Raw genomic sequence first — 16,028 nt, 5'->3', positions numbered from 1 at the left:
CCCTTGGCTTATATTCCACTGGTAATAGTGAGTCATGTCACTGCAAACGGGCTGGATTTTAGCCACGTGTTTGGGCCAAAATTCAAGTGTTGACAGAAGTGCCAGAGCAATAGTACAGCAGGTAGGGAATTTGCCTTGCACCCAGCCTACTGAATTTGATTCCCCGTCACCCCATACAATCCCCCAGCACTGGGGTGATCCCTTAGCACAGTTAGGAATTTCCCCTGACCACCACTGGGTGTGACCCCAAACCAATCCAAAACAAAACAGAAAAAGAATTGCCTCTGGAGAGACCTTTAGTGGATTCTAATCACATCTTTATGTTTGGTTTTTGCTTTCTTTTTTGGAAGTGGACCCCCCCAAGCAGTGCTCAGGAGGTTGGGGGATGGTGTATTCCCAGAGATACTGTTAATCAGGGCCAGGTCACATTGTGCTACTTCAACCCGGTGGTGCTGGAGGTCACCAGGGCCATACGTGGTGGTGCTTGACACACCTTTATTTGCTTCTCATTCAATCTGCTGGAATTCTTAGAGCATGGACGTTGTGAAACATTCATTGAAAAGATCTGACTGAAGCAGAGATTGGAACCTGGCCCACCGAAACACTGGGCATCATGCCATAGGCTGGTTGGCCACGGGGGGGTGACCATCACTTCTCAAGTTAGTGTTATTCATATTTTCTTTATTTTTATGTCCTATCAAAAGCATGCTCGGAATGGGACCGGGCTGGGCCTCTTCCGCCCAGATTCCCCATTTTCCAGTAGCTAGGCTGTCACACCCAGGGACTGCCCCCGGCGCCATGTAATCCCACTAACGGCCAGCATCCAGAGACTATAAAACCAAGCTCTCAGACATTTTATAGCCTAGTTCTCCCTCTGGGAGAACCTGGCAAGCTACCGAGAGTTTCCTGCCCACATGGGAGAGCCTCACAAACTCCCCATGGAGTATTCATATGCAAAAACCAGTAACAATGCTGGGTCTCATTCCCCTGACCCTGAAAGAGCCTCCAATGTGGCACCATTGGAAAGGATGGGTAAAGAGAGGCTGCTAAAATCTCAGGGCTAGGACAAATGGAGACGTTATTGAGACCGCTCGAAAAATTCGATGATCAACATTGATGATGATGATGATGATGACCAAAAGTTTGAGGACTGGAGTGATAGCACAGAGGGTAGGGCATTTGCCTTGCATGCAGCCGACCCGGGTTTGATTCCTCCATCCCTCTCAGAGAGCCCAGCAAGTTACCGAGAGTATCCCACCCGCACAGCAGAGCCTGGCAAGCTCCCCCTGGCATATTCGATATGCCAAAAACAGTGACAAGTCTCACAATGGAGATGTTACTGGTGCCCACTCGAGCAAATTGATGAACAACAGGCCCACAGGGCTGCAGTGCTTTCAAAAGCTTGAAACTGTTTATGCTACTATCAAGGTAACAGAGCTGTGTTGTGGCCATAATTTAAGTAGTTGATTTTGTACATTCTATCACCTTCCTTTCAATTGCAAAACACTTCTCTGGGAGACTGTGTGGGAGGGCAAATGCTTGCCAGGTGTCTGCTGTGCCTGGGAACCAAGAGGGTTAACCCAGGAGCCTGGGAAAGCAAGGAGGAATCAGCTCAGTTATTGTGCTGGGAATCTACACTGATCTGCTCCAGGCTGGGGATGAATTCAAAAGAGATTAAAAAGTGACAGGGGCAGAGTATGGCGGGCAGGGAGAGGGAAGGAGGACATTTTGATATTTTAACATCATTTTTAAGTGGGGGCTGGAGCGATAGCACAGTGGGTAGGGCGTTTGCCTTGCACACGGCCAACCCGGGTTCAATTCCCAGCATCCCATAGGGTCCCCTGAGCACCGCCAAGGGTAATTCCTGAGTGCAGAGCCAGGAGTGACCCCTGTGCATCGCCAGGTGTGACCCAAAAAGAAAAAAAAATCATTTTGAAGACTGTTGAAGTGTGATCTTAAAAAAAAAAAAAGCAGACTGGATCAGAGAAATAGTATAAGGGGCATGGGATTTGCCTTGTAGGCATTTGCCTATGGTTTGATCCCGGCACTGCATAGCATCCCCTGAGCACCACCAGGAATCTTATCTTAGCACAGAGCTAGGAATAAGCCCTGAGCACTACTGAGTGTTGCCCAAATACCCAAAACAAATAAACAAAAGCAAAAAATGAAACTTCTAGTTCTTATTTTTATTTATGCCTTTACTTTGTTTCGGGTTGTACCTTGTAGTACTCAAAGCTTACTTCTGACTCTGTGCTCAGGGATCATTCCTGACAAGGCTGGGGGCACCATATGAGGTGCTAGGGATTGAACCGGGGTCAGCGGAATGCAAGGCAAGCACGCTACCCAATGTACAATCACTCTGGCCCCAATTTTTAGGTTTTTAATAATTGTTGGAACCAGAGAGAAATAGTACAGGATTTAGACATTTGCCTTGCACATCTGAGGACAGAGCTAGAAAGCTCTTGAGAATTTTTCTTCTTATTTTGATTTTGGGTCACACCCAGCGATGCACAGGGGTCACACCTGGCTCTGCACTCAGGAATCACCCCTGGAGGTACTCAGGGGACCATATGGGATGCTGGGAATCAAACTCGGGTCGGCTACGTGCAGGCAAATGCCCTACCACTGTGCTATTGCTCCAGCCCCAGATCTTGAGAATTTTTATATGTGGCCCAATACCACCCTTCCACCCCCCCTCAAATAATAGTTGTAGGAGGATGGAGGAATAGTACAGAGGGTAAGGCACTTGTTTTATATGCAATTGACCCTGTTTTAATCCCTGGCATGTGGTTGCCTGAGCATCGCAAGGAGCACTGAGCAAGGAGTAGCTCCTGAGTAGTACTGTATGACACACTCCTCCCCCCATAACAAATAATAATAGTCATCATAGTTGCTTGACAGCACATATATGAAAGTTGAAGTGATATAGAAAATATTAACATGTCTCTGTGCAAGGATGACATGCAAATTTATTAAGTGCTTCATATTTTTGTGGGGACAGGTCTATAGAGGTCTAAAGGTAAACCCCTGAAATTCCATATTCTGGGGCTGAGGAGACAGGTCAGAGGAGCATACGCTTTACATGCAGGAACCTTGGGCTCAATCCTCAGCATCATGTGGTCCTCCAAACATAACAAATCCTGAGCACTGAGCAGGGAGTACTTCGGGTATGGTCCAAAAAACAAAACAAGATAAAACTCCATGAGATTTTGTTTTTATCATTATTATTTTTTTTATTAGTGAATCACCATGAGGGAACAGTTACAGATTTACATATTTCGTGCTTATGTTTCAGTCATACAATGCTCGAGAACCCATACCTCCACCAGTGCTCATTCTCTACCACCGATGATCCCACAGTATCCCTCCCACCCTACTACTCTATCTCCCCCACCCCACCCCACCTCTGTGGCAGGGCATTCCCTTTTGTTCTCTCTCTCCTTTTGGGTGTTGTGGTTTGCAATAGAGATCCATGAGATTTTATTATTATTATTATTATTATTATTATTATTATTATTATTATTTTTGGGTCACACTGGCATTGCACAGGGGTAATTCCTGGCTCTGCACCTAGGAATTACTCCTGGCGGTGCTCAGGGGACCCTATGGGATGCTGGGAATCGAAACCGGGTCAGCCGCGTGCAAGGCAAACGCCCTCCTCGCTGTGCTATCGCTCCAGCCCCAAGGTCCATGAGATTTTAAACCAAAGATAAATCCATGAAAAAAAAAACAGTCAGGTTATGGAGACATCAAAGTGCTTCAGTAGCATGCAAGAACAGAGATTTCTTGTTTTTATGTTTTTATTTTTTGTTTTTGTTTTTGTTTTTGTTTGGGGGCCACACCCAGCTGTGCTCAGGGCTCACCCTGCCTCTGATCAAGGATCACTCCTGTCTGTGCGAGGTGCCGGGGATTCCACCCAGGTCAGCTGTATGCGCTCGTTCTCAGCCCCAGGAGCAGAGGTATTCGTTTCCTTTACTATTTTTCCTGCACTATTTCCCCAATCTCTATTTTTTTTTCATCTTAATGAGTGAATTTTTAAGGTAATATTATTGGGTATGGAGCGATAGCACAGCGGGTGCTATCGCCTTGTATATTTGCCTTGCATGCACATTTGCCTTGCATGCGGCTGACCCGGGTTCTATTCCTCCATCCCTCTCGGAGAGCCCGGCAAGCTAGCGAGAGTATCCCGCCCGCATGGCAGAGCCTGGCAAGCTCCCCGTGGCGTATTCAATATGCCAAAAACAGTAACAACAAGTCTCACAATGGAGACGTTACTGGTGCCCGCTGGAGCAAATTGATGAACACCGAGACGACAGTGCCACAGTGCTGTAGTGCTACTATTTTTACTGAGGTTCCATGACTGACAATACTGCAGATTCTACCTTCCATGCACTCATTGTTCCAACAGCACGTCCACCACCAGAGAGTTCACTTCTTTCCACCGGTGCCTCAAAGTTCTGTCCTGCCATCACCGCCCCGCTGCCCCTCAGGTAGGAGCAAATTTTTTTTTTAATAAGCTTGTTTGGAAAATGAGAGTGGAGAGAGGTGGGGGGTGCCTATGTTCGAGAAAGAATACAAAGAACACAGGCTTCTTCCGAGTGGGAAAAGGCAGTACCCACCTTAAGTAGATCTGCAGTGAGTTTTCAAGATGGAGAACACATGCCATAAAGAAATGACTCAGGACGGGGGTCAGAGTGGTAGCACAGTGGGGAGGGCATTTGTTTTGCACATGGTCGACCCAAGCTTGATCCCTGGCATTCCATTAGGTACCCTGAGCACTGCCGGGAGTGATCCCTGAGTGCAAGAGCCAATAAGCCCTGAGCTGCTGGGTGTGGCCCCCAAACCAAAAACTAAAACAAACAAACAAAAATCTTTGGGTTGAAGATTTATATAAGTACTCAGAAAGAGGCACAAGATATTTCCCTGGAACAGAGAAAAGCACCCTAAAGTACAACACAGATGTTGGCAAGTTCTAGAACAATATTTCTTTTTTTTCTCTCTTTATGTTTGTTTTTTTGCATTATGACTGGCAGACTCAAGGCTAACTTCTGGCTCTGCCCTCAGGGATCACTTATTGCAGGATTTTGGAACTATGTGGGGTACCAGAGACTGAACCTGGGTTGGTCCCATGCAAGGCAAATGCCCTACCTGCTGTACTATCACTGAAGTCCCTTGGATTCAAAACAGAGATTTCTTTTTTTTTTTTTTTGCTTTTTGGGTCACACCTGGCATTGCACAGTGGTTACTCCTGGCCCATACACTCAGGAAATACTCCTGGCAGTGCTCGGGGTACCATATGGGATGCTGCGGATCGAACCCGGGTTGGCTGCATGCAAGGTAAATGACCGAACTACTGTATGATTGCGCCAGTCCCAGGAACAGAGATTTCTTATGTCAAGTGTTTGGAGGAAGAAAACACTAAATTCATAATAGGCCCAAGATTCAAGCCCCTTTGTGTTTGGCCCCTTTTACAAAATACAAAGACTATGCTCTGCACTGGAAGATGCTAAAAAGTTAGGGACAGTGGATTAAAAAAAAAAGATATTCAAGGCCCAGTGGACAGTGGTGGAATGATATTGGCACTTTCATGGAAGGCATGGTGTGGTAATATGGTAATTTATACCCCTAAAACACATAAATCTTGTACTCATGTAAATCAATGTTATCTAAAAAAATAATAATAAATTTTAAAAATTGTCACTAAGACCCAGATAAAACTCAGTGGTGGGGCACTTGACTTACATGTTTTAATCCCTGGGTTCAATCCCTTGTATCACAAAAAGAAGGAGGAAGAGGAGGAGGAGGAGGAGGAGGAGGAGAAAAGAAAAGAAAATTGTCACTAAGTCAATGTTTGAAGCAGACTCTCTAATCCAGGGAGAAGGAAACCATGGCTGATCCCAGGTTTCTGGCTTTGGTGTGTGAGCAGATGGTGACTTCTTCTTGACATGGGGACCTTGGAGAAGGACCAGGTTTTGGAGGTGGCACTGGGTAGGGTCGAAGAGTGGAAGGCTATTCTTTGTTTTTTTTTTTTTAATTTTTTTACAGTCTTACAACTTGTGTTTCAGTCATACAGTGCTTGAGTACCCATCAGAAGGCTATTCTTGACATAGAATTTGTAAGTCTTGGCCTAGAGAAATTTCTTGTACTGTGAAACATAGCCTTTCTGGTCATCTGACTAAAGCTCTCAATGTGGCCTTAAAGAGAAGAGAAAGCATAGTTCAGAGATTTCCAAGGCTGGAAGAAATAAGTACCAATTGATAACGTATGGTGTGTGTGTGTGTGTGTGTGTGTGTAGCATCAGGAGTAGAGTCGGAGAGATAGCTCAATGAGTTGGAGGGTAAGCTTTGCAAGCAGGCCCTCTGAGTTTGATTCTGGCACTACTTGGTTCCCTGAGTGCCACTGGATATGAATTCGCCCAGAGACCGGAATAGCCCTTGAGCACTGCCAGGTTGGTTCAGAAACCCAAACAATAACAACGACAACAATAAACTTTAAGAGCAGGGTTGGGATTGCAAAGACAATAGATGATAATCTACATTGCATAACATTTGCACAGGAATTAGCACACAGGAAAATTTGTTGAGACACTCCCCTCTCATTATTGAGGAATCCTCCTCCTTCTCTTTTCTGGTTGCACCCCCAAACCCTAGTTCCTGTCATATTGATTGGGTTGATTTGACTTACAAAGACATAACTAGCTGAACCCCTCTTCTGTCAGTGCAGGATGATGACTCGACTAGGTCAGAACTGTGGGGGTGGGAGAGACTGTTGAAGGGCTGTGCAGAAGGAGGGCTGAGATGGGCTTAGTCGGGTCTCAGGGGGTATCCTCGTGTTGTATCTGTCTAACTCCCTCTTTCTGTCTCTTTCCACGCACAGATTGTGTGGCATTTTGGAGGGTGGAGAGCCTGGGCGTTTAGCCCACTACTTCCCGCCCCAATCTGGCCCCTGGGCACAAGCCACACGGTACAGGCCATCGGCCTGGACCCTTGCCCATCCATTATAATCTCAGCTGCCAGGCTGGCATGGGTACCAAAAGGAACTTCTACTAGGCCCTGCTCTCCCCTAATCCTGTTCCCGAGTTGGAAGAGGAGGAGGATCAGATGGAGGGAGCCACTTTGGACGGGGGCGTCCGTGCTGCCATACGTGGGTGGTGGAAGGGGGGTGTAGGCTCCTTGAGGAGGCATGTGGGGGTGGGGAACTAATCTAATGGATGGACGAGGATCTAGTGTATTAGTGTATGGGGTAGGACAGTGTAAGGCAGAGACAGGAAGCGGTTGCTGGAGATGTCTCGTGTGTGCGTGTGTGTGTGTGTGTGTGTGTGTGTGTGTGTGTGTGTGCTTCCTTTCTGCAGGCATATTTTGGGGCAGAAGTGTGTATAGGGTGTGCTTGGATTCTTGCAGCCCCAGCCGCGCCAAGGTGGATCTGAGGTGAATATTGCATGACAGATATGTGAATCTGTTCCACAGGGAAGTGTCACCTGTTAGCTTGCTGTTAGGATACAGAAGCTCGAGCCCCCCCCAAGGTGGGGACCCTTACAGTGTTGGGGAGACCTCAGCCATTGCTTCCCTGTGGCACCCGGGAGTAGCAGCGCCCCACTTTTCTAGTCTGCCATTACATCTCGCTTTCAAGGAAGACCCCCTTTTGTACCTATTTTGGTTAACTGAAAGGAATGCGAAATGGATTTTCCCCTTTATGACAAAAGGCAAAAAGATAAGTGGAAATAGCTTCTTTGACCGTGTAGCAAAGGACTCGGGAAAACATTCTTCTCTCGCCGTGGGGAATGAGCTCTGGCTCCTGGGACCCGACTGGGGGAGCCTGGCCCCCCTGTTCCTGCCAGCAGCAGCCTGGCCCTGGGTCAGTCTGCATCCAGGCACGACAGTGAGGGGTGGTCTCTGGGAGCGGAGTGTCCCTGAGGTTCAGGTCGTGCCGTGCCCATGTGAATTGTATGTTCAAATATGTGAATCCCCTAGAGAGATGGTGGTGGTGGTGTGTGTGTGTGGGTGGGTGGGTGGGGGCGTGTTGAGGGAAGTCTGAAAAAGATGGAGAATTTATGAGCTGCTTTTGTCGGGAGACAGTCGTAATGAAGAAAATTCAATTTTCTGCAGCTCAGAGAGTCAATATGTTAAATCTCGGAGAAGCTATAGAATGACAGCAGAATGGCAAAGTCAATGGAACGTGCGTGCGTACGTGTGTGTGTGTGTGTGTGTGTGTGTGTGTGTGTGTGTGTGTGATCTATCTGGGCCCGCAGTGAGACTGCCAGCTCGCTCTCTATACCCTTGACCTGCAGCCAGGGGACAGGATGGAACTAGGCTCCTGACTTTCTGGAACTGCCTCTCTCCCCCTTCCTCCTCTGCCTCAGTGGCCATCTTCTCCTGCCTCCTGCTTCCAGGGAGAAAGTCTGGCTCATCTGTTGCTAGCATTGCCTTAGGAAGTCCTTCTTGCTGTCTAACTGGCCTCTTGCTGCAGTCACTAACCTCATTATAACGCTTTAGAACCCAGAGCGCTGCCTGGGGAATAGTTTCTGGTCTTTCTAACTTTTCATTCAAGTCCCGGTCTGGTCAGCTCTCTGCTTCCCAGCAACTTTTTAACTCTCCCCCGAACTAGTTTTCACCTCCTTTCCAGCGTCCTGTTCTGGGAGGCGGGAGAGAAGCTGGGGATTCCTCTGTGAGCCCCGGTGTCACCAGGAGCCGTGATTAGCCGAGCTGCCGGCTGTGTAATTGGTGTGTGCCCGCGTCCCGGGGGTCTGGTGTGTTAACAGCGGTCCCCGTGGTGAGTAACGAGATCGTGCGCATGGCTGGCTGCACACACTAATTAATTAGTGCTCCTCTGGTATCGAGGAATGAGGAGGGACTGGGGGGTGGGGAGGGGGGTCTCAGAGCCTGAGGGCTGGGCTCTTCCCAGCCCGGAGGTCACTAAAGTGCTGCCAGAATAGGGACATAGGGACATTCAGACCCTATCCTAGCAGCACTCAGGGGGCAGAAATCTGGGCACGGCTGAAGGACGGTGTGAGGCTTCACAGGTCTGGGCTCTTGGTGGGGGGTGTCCTGGCCGGGCAGGGGGAGGCTGGTGCAGGGAGGCCCCCTCAAGGCTAAGGGCGGGCTCCAGGCTCCATCAGCTCCCGCACTCTCTGCGGGTGGCCCAGAGATGCAGGAAGGAAATAGGGCGTTTCAGATCCTTCCTGCCTCCTTCTCCCCCTCACGCCATGAAGCCCGGCTTCTCCGGCAGCCTGCTCAAACTCCCTGATAAACTTTCTTTTTTTTTTTTTAAATTTTTAAAATTTTATTGAATCACCGTGAGATAGTTACAAGCTTTCATGTTTGGGTTACAATCTCACAATGATCAAGCACCCATCCCTCCACCAGTGCACCCATTCCCTACCACCAATATCTCGGGTATACCCCCCTTTCCCACCTTCCCCCTGCCTCTATGGCAGACAATATTCCCCATACTCTCTCTCTCCTTTTGGGCACTATGACTTGCAGCACAGACACTGAGAGGTCATCATGTTTGGTCCATTATCTACTTTCGGCATGCATCTCCCATCCTGACTGGTTCCTCCAGCCATTGTTTTCTTAGTGATCCCTTCTCTATTCCATCTGCAACTCCCTAATAAACTTGATGTTTCTTACATCCTCACAGTGCCCAGGTGATCCAGGCTCACCTTGGACCTGCCTTCCCCCCATCACCCTTGAAAACACCCTGCGTTCTTAGCCTCTCAGTTTTATCTCTTAACCCCAAATCTTTCAGCCCCAAACCCCAGATTCTCTAGCCTGGGACCCGGAAATGAAACATGTGGGAGACACATCATGGAAAAAACCTAAAGAGGGGGCTGGAGCTATAGCACAGCGTGTAGGCCTTGCACGCCGCAGACCCGGGTTCAATTCCCAGCATCCCATAGGGTCCCCCGAGCACTGCCAGGAGTAATTCCTGAGTGCAGAGCCAGGAGTAACCCCTGTGCAATGCTTGGTGTGACCCAAAAAGGAAGCAACAACAACAACAACAACAACCTAAAGAACTGCGGTGAGGAGAGAGAAAACACCATTTCTCCCGTGAGATGAATTATAGCAGCAAGAAAGATTGAAGTGAGATATGAGGAAGAACTTCCAGTCCTACTTGTTTTCAGAGGCACCAAGTCTGAAGGAGGAACCAAGAGGAAACGGGCTAAAGGGAAGGAACCCTCACCATTTCCACCACCACCATCACCACCACCACCACCACCACCGCGGCCTGAATGCCGTGATCCAGCACGGGGCTAGAGGGGGGAAGGAGTGGGGGCCCAAACAGAAACCAGGCAATAAAGATGAGAGTGTGGCGGGGAATCTTTGGCTTCGGAGTGGCGGCGCCAGGCCCGTTCCTGCACACGGTAATTGCTAAATTACCCGCCATCTGCTCGGCTCTCAGACATAAATTATCAGCGAGAAAAGACGCGGCGGCTGCGCACTTCTCCCTCTCCCCCCTCAACCCTCGCTAGGAGCTGGGGGGCGTCTTCCAGGGAAGCCGGAGGTGTGGGAGTCCCCGGTGGGAAGGTCACCATTTGCCTGGGGCTTCTCCGGAGGGGAGGGACTTGAGGGGTGCCAGGGCCCCCGCGGGGCCCTGCGGGGTCGCCCAGCCGCCCAGGGGCCTGCGGACAGGGCGCTGAGGCTTCCCCCAGGTGCACCGGGTTCGCCCCGGGCAGGTTCCCCTTCCCGCACCCCCCCTTCCCGCACACCCCCTTCCCGCACACCCCCTTCTCCAACGTGGCTGGTGGGGAGAGGTCGCTCCCGCTCTACTTAACGCCCTTCTCGGCCCGAGCGGGCGGGAGGGGAGGGGAGGGGAGAGGTGGGGGGAAGCGGAGGTGGAGCCCCTTCCCCTTCATTCTGCGGAACCTCGCTCTGGGCCCTCGATTCCGAAAGGGTGGGAGAGGGGCGGCGGAACGGGGCGGCTGGGTCGGACGCAGCAGGTTGGAGAAAGGAGGTGGGGGAACAGCGGAGGCCCCGGGAGCGGGGTTTGGCGGGGCGGGGGGCTGAGGACGCGACCCGACGGGGAAGTCGGGCTGGGAGTGGAGGTGCGGGGCGCGGTGGGGGTGCGCAGGAGGAAGGTGACGGGGAGCGGGTGGGCAGGGCGGGGAAGGGGCAGTGCGGGATGCAAACCCCGGAGAGGAGAGGTCAGGGTCCGGGGCCGGCCGGGGAGGGAGCGAGGGGGGCTGCGGGGGGCGCGGAGAGGGGCCGCGGTCCAGGACGAGGCCCGACCCCGGCAGGAAGGATGCAGGGCGCAGAGTCCGGCCGGGAAAGAAGGGAGTTTGTGGGGCCTCGGAGGGTTCCAGAAAGAGTGAGACCGGCCCGAGGTGCGTGCCAAGAAGAGGCCGGATGCGGAAGGCCAAGTGAGGGGTCGTCGTGCGACCCCCTCCCGCTCCCCCCTGCAGGGTGCGCCCCCCGGGGTGGGGGCGGGGGCGCTTCCCAGCCAGGCGCGCGCGGAAGCTAGTGGGGTTTCTTCCGAGCGGTTGTTTAGTATTCATGGGGCGACGCAATCTCTCCCACATCTGCTTAGCACAGCAAGTCCTGTCATATAACTGTCTCCCGCACTGTCTGTCCATAAAGAATGTCTCGGAATTGGTGTAATTCAGAGAAATTAATGACGACTTTCCGCGGGACGGCTCCCTGGGGGATGATTAACACTTCATCGTCCATCTGATGCGCGGGGCCCAGCGCTCCATCGCGAACATTTGGGCCGTGGCCAGCCGCATTAAAGGTTATTACGGAAAACGCGACCTGCAAACGGGCGAGAGGCATGATGGACCGGGAGGGGCCGGGCCGGGCGGGGCGCGCGCGTCGGGGGGAGCCGGCCGGCCCCGGCCGCGGCCAGGCCGAGTTTGCAAGTTTCGGGAGTTGTGTGACCCGCACTCTGAGGCCAAGGAGACTCAGCGACGACGGCCCGACAGGAGGGTGTGGCTGGCCGCTCACTGCAGGGAGCCCCTCTCCCTGTCTCTTTTTGGGGGGAGATTAGGGTCAGTGCTCAGAGGACCCGTGGCCATTCCTAGACTTACTCCGTGGGACTGTGCGGGACACGGGTGTCCACTGGGGATGGGGGATGTCCAGGGCTCCAAGAGACAGTGCTGAGAGAGAAACCACACTCCCGGCCCTGTGTCCTGCCAGACACGCCATCCGATCGCCTTTGAGCTCCCTTCCCAGCCCCTTCTCTGTCTTTGTTTCTGTGTTGGTTTTGGGCCACGCCCAGTGGTGCACAAAGATCACCCCTGGTGGGGTTGGGGACCCTGTGGGGTGCTGGGGATCCAACCCTGGTGGGCGGCATGCAAGGCAAGCACCTCACTGGTTGTACTATCGCTCCGGACCCTGGCCCGGCTTTGACATAATTAAATCTGAACATGATTGGGCACATTTTGTGAACACTACTTTGCAGGGGGCAGAAGGGGTTCAGAGAAGTCAAGGTGCCCAAGGCCAGTCAGCTTCTTCCAAGGCACAGCCAGGATGAACATTTTAATGTTGGAGTTCTTGCTCCTTTTTCGGTTTTGGTTTTGGACCACACACCTGGTGGTGCTCAGGGCTTACTCCCCTCTCTGAGCTCTGGAATCATTCCTGATGAGCTTGGGGGACCATATTGGAGATCTAACATCTAACCACATCTAACCGGGCGTGGCTGTGTGCAAGGCAGAAGGCCCACCACCTTCTGTGCTATTTTTCTTGCTGCCACACCAGAGGACAGGTATTCTTTTTTTTTTTTTTTTGCTTTTTGGGTCACACCTGGCTCTGCACAGGGGTTACTCCTGGCTCTGCACTCAGGAATTATCCCTGGCAGTGCTCAGGGGACCATATGGGATGCTGGGAATCGAACCCGGGTCGGCCGTGTGCAAGGCAATTCCCTACCCACTGTGCTATCGCTCCAGCCCCCAGAGGACAGGTATTCTGCCCTGCATGCCTGCCTCAGCTTCTGGCCTGCGGGTGTTGGAAAGTGCAGTATAGATGGATAAATCGTCTCAGCCGGGTCTACACCCTCCAAGTGAGCCAGAGTCCTCAGGATTCTGGTGGCTGGAAGAGGGATATAGCCAAAGAATTTCAGTGTGGGTCATGAAATTGGAAATAGATTTCCTGGAGTTTCCCACGCCTCCCTCTGGCCCCCTCATTTTAAATTCCTGAACCTAGAACCCACCTAGAGTGCTGGAATCAGTCAGAAAGAAGGGGGCTGTGTGTGTGCGCGTGCGCGCGCACGCTCGAGCGCGCGTGTGTGCGCATGCACATGCATGTGTGATGATTGTATAAACGTGTGCGTGCTTGCCTGTGTGTCTATGGCCCGATGAGTGGGTGTCTGTGTTGCACATCTGTGAGAATGTATGTGACATATGGGTGTGCATGTGTGTAGATGTCCAGAGAATGTGTATTTCAAAGTTTGTGTGTTCCAAAATGTGCCTGTGGGCCTGCGATACCCCTGGGAAACTGGAAATCTCAGAGCTAACAATGTCTTTGATTTGATTTGATTTGATTTGATTTGGGGGTTTGAGGCCTCTCCCTTTCTCTTCTCACCACTTGGTTTTGGGAATATCTTCAAACCGGGCTGCAGTTCCCAATTCTAGGTTCAACCTGTTTTGCTCTACAGCAGAAGTCCAGTGAGGCTGCGGGTCCGTAACCACAAGCTCAGCCGTCTCATGAGCACCACCCAGACAGATCCAAAGCAATTCCCCTGGTGTCTGGAGGCTGTGCACGCACCAGAATTTCACACCTGTAGAGGCTTTCAGACCCTGGCGCTGGGAAGTTCTTCCTGTTTGAACTTAAGATCTTGTACCTTATTCCTGACAAGTGTAGGCGGAGTCTGTGAAATCGAACCCCGGCCTGAGAGACCAGGGGCCCGAAGCCTAGGGGAATCACAGACAGGTCAAACCCTCCTTCGGGACGAGGTCAAAGGTCAGCTTTAGAAACAGGCGCGGAGAGACGGCCAGTTCTGTCTCTTATGTTACAGACAGGACTTCAGGCCTCCTGGGAAGGAAGGGTCCCCCTGCAATGTGGCAGCTGCCTCTGCAAAACCCAAGCCCCTGACTTCTTCCCAGGGGTTCTTCTCACCTATGTAGGGGTCCAAGTCAGCAATCTTGGTTCCTGTTCTTTGGACTTAATGGAGGTGGGGGGGAGAAGGAGGACTTACTTCAGCTAGCTAGGGCTGTGGCCCCTCTTCTTCTGATTAAGCCTGGGATGGGTCCTTCCCAGCCTTCCGGGCTGGGGCCAAGCCCAGGGATCCCTGTTCCTTCAGCGTTCCATCCTTCCTCCCCAAGACCCGTCATCTGGTGTCCTGGCTCCATGGGGCAGCCCAGAATTCAGTCTTCACTCCTGCAGTCTGTGCCCAGTATAGACATGCCTGTTCCCTCCCTACTGCCCAGCTTCTCATCCCTTTGTTGTATGGCCCCTTTGGGGATGTCTTTCTTTACTTTTTTTTTTTTACTTTATTTGTGTGTATGTGTGTGTGTGTGGGGGGGGGTGGAATATCCAGTGATGCTCAGCTCCTGGCTCTGCACTCAGGATTTACTTCTTGCAGTGCTCTGTGGACCATGTGGGATGCTGGGGACTGAACCCAGATTGACTACTTGCAAGGCAACCCCCCGACTCTTTGTACTGTCTCTCTAGCCCCTGGGGTATCTTTTTTTTTTTTTTTTTGCTTTTGGGTCACACCTGGCTCTGCACAGGGGTTACTCCTGGCTCTGCACTCAGGAATCATCCCTGGCGGTACTCAGGGGACCACATGGGATGCTGGGAATCGAACCCGGGTCGGCTGCGTGCAAGACAAACGCCCTACCCGCTGTGCTATCGCTCCAGCCCCGCCCCTGGGGTACCTTGATGAACCCTTCTGCTTTTTGATCTCCAGCCTTTGCAAACCATTACCCAGCTACCTGCAAGCCCCTCCAGTTTTTCTCTCTGCTCTTTCCCAGTTGCCCTGTCCCTTGTCCCTTTTTCACCGCCCTCCATGGATTGTGCCTCTCCAGGGGCGGGGCTGTCTTTTCTTCTCCTCCTCCCGGGACCCCACTCCAGGCATCAGGATGGTGGAGAACCACCTGAACTTCTATTTTGGTTTTGGCCACACTCTTGGCTCTGCAAGAGTGGCAGGGGTCACTTCTGGTGGCACTAGTGGGGACATGTGCAGTGCTGGGGATTGAACCTGGGGCCACTGCATTCAAGACATGCGCCTTACCCACTATACCGCCCACTCTACTTCTCCAGCCTCTGGACCTTGCTTTCTGGGTTCTGGGAGTGGCAGAAGTCTCATCCCCAGAAGGGAGGGAGGTGACTAGCAGACACTTCCTTGTTTTTATCCTGGTGTTTGATTCTCCTTTGGGCCTCACCCCAGCTCCTCATCCTCTTCCTGTTTCTGGTTTCCCTGGGATCAGGAGTTCCTGAATGCTGGCCCTGGTGTGTGGATGGCGGGCAGCCTCCGTGCAGTTTTCTGCATGGAAATCCCCTCTGCTTCCCCACTGGGGCCTTTGAGTGTGTTCTTTCTATAATTTTTTTTTTTTTTTTGCTTTTTTGGGTCACACTAGCTGATGCACAGGGTTACTCCTGGCTTCGCACTCAGGAGTTACTCTTGGTGGTGCTCGGGGACTACATGGGATGCCGGAGATCGGGTAAAGAAAACGCTTACCCGCTGTACTATCGCTTGGGTCCCAGGGCCTGTTCTTCTTTCTCAGACTCTTTTTCCACCTTCCTTTTCCTTTTCCAATTCAGCCCTCACCCAAACCCCAAAGCCTGAGTTCTTTCACAACCCTTCCTTCTCAGAGACCCTGAACACGGCCAAGGGCAGAAGCCGGGTGAGCATAGATACGGGTGAAGGATAGGGCTCTGGTGAGGCACCAGGTTTAGGTCTGGACCAATGGATGCGTTGGCCGCCACCGTGTGGCAGATCCTGAGAACTGCAGGATAGGCACCCGGCGTTCACAGGAGATTGTTCTGGAATGAGAGAGGGGAATGAAGGGACTTGTGCGTTATGAGGGCTGCGCATTCCTGACCGTGATTGAAATGGGGAGTAGGAGCCTATCCACAGAGCTCAAGGGCAAGGAC

General features: G+C 51.8%; 1 protein-coding gene and 1 pseudogene across 1 annotated transcript in view; one reads left to right on the top strand and one right to left on the bottom strand.

Annotated features, from left to right (window-relative positions):
• ATP5MC2 (ATP synthase membrane subunit c locus 2) overlaps positions 1-16,028 on the bottom strand; it is a 214,826-nt gene that overhangs the window by 80,382 nt on the left and 118,416 nt on the right. The window lies entirely within an intron of this gene.
• Positions 2,891-2,991, top strand: LOC129402900 (U6 spliceosomal RNA; annotated as a pseudogene).

The sequence above is a fragment of the Sorex araneus genome, chromosome 2, assembly GCF_027595985.1.
Source record: "Sorex araneus isolate mSorAra2 chromosome 2, mSorAra2.pri, whole genome shotgun sequence".
Taxonomy (NCBI): Eukaryota; Metazoa; Chordata; class Mammalia; order Eulipotyphla; family Soricidae; genus Sorex; species Sorex araneus.
This window is presented reverse-complemented; position numbering and strand designations above follow the sequence as displayed.